The sequence below is a fragment of the Etheostoma spectabile genome, unplaced genomic scaffold (assembly GCF_008692095.1).
Source record: "Etheostoma spectabile isolate EspeVRDwgs_2016 unplaced genomic scaffold, UIUC_Espe_1.0 scaffold378, whole genome shotgun sequence".
Classification (NCBI taxonomy): Eukaryota; Metazoa; Chordata; class Actinopteri; order Perciformes; family Percidae; genus Etheostoma; species Etheostoma spectabile.
The window spans coordinates 402,479-403,197 of NW_022605595.1; the positions used below are offsets into that span (position 1 = coordinate 402,479).

General features: G+C 47.7%; 2 protein-coding genes across 3 annotated transcripts in view; one reads left to right on the forward strand and one right to left on the reverse strand.

Moving 5' to 3' along the window:
- Positions 1-719, forward strand: part of LOC116686444 (oocyte zinc finger protein XlCOF7.1-like) — a 588,898-nt gene that overhangs the window by 259,306 nt on the left and 328,873 nt on the right. The window lies entirely within an intron of this gene.
- LOC116686459 (zinc finger and BTB domain-containing protein 17-like) overlaps positions 1-719 on the reverse strand; it is a 5,490-nt gene that overhangs the window by 1,342 nt on the left and 3,429 nt on the right. The window lies entirely within an intron of this gene.

Genomic DNA, 719 nt, shown 5'->3' on the forward strand with positions numbered 1-719 from the left:
ATAATATAGTTATTGGTGTATCAAAAGTCTTGAGTATTGAATATTGCACAGTAATGAGATTAAATTATTAAATATTGCACTGTAATGAAATGGTAAAATATTTAATTAATAAATATTGCACTGTAATGAATATTGCACAGAATGCCAGTTTCTATAGAAGTATTGTACAGCAGGTGGGAAGAAGAAAGTCCAGGGGCCGGCTGTGAAGTGAAGTCAGTGCATGTGTGAGTTTAGAGTGGTTACGGCTTTTGGGAAGAAACTGTTAGTCCGTTCTCTGATGCACCTGTAGCGCCTTCCTGAGGGCAGCAGGTCAAACAGATCAGAGCCAGAGTGGTAGCTGTCCTAGATAATCGCAGCGGGTGGTGTAGATGTCCATCAGGGAGGGGAGAGGGTAGCCTAGGATCTTTTGTGCTGACCTTACAACCTTCTGCAGCCTCTCCCTGTCTGCCGCGGTGCAGTTGCCGTACCAGACTTTGATGCAGTAGGTGAGGAGGCTCTCGATGGACAAGCAGTAGAAGATGAGCAGCAGGTTGGAGTCCAGGTTCCTGAGGACCCTCAGGAAGTGTGGCCGATGTTGTGCCTTCTTGATGTCCGCTGTGATGTGATGTTGTCCAAGAGATGTCCAGCGGAGATGAGGACGCTGAGAAACCGGAAGGTGTGGACCCTCTGCACACACTCACGGTTGATGTACAGGGGGGCTAGGTCGGTGCTCTTCTTCC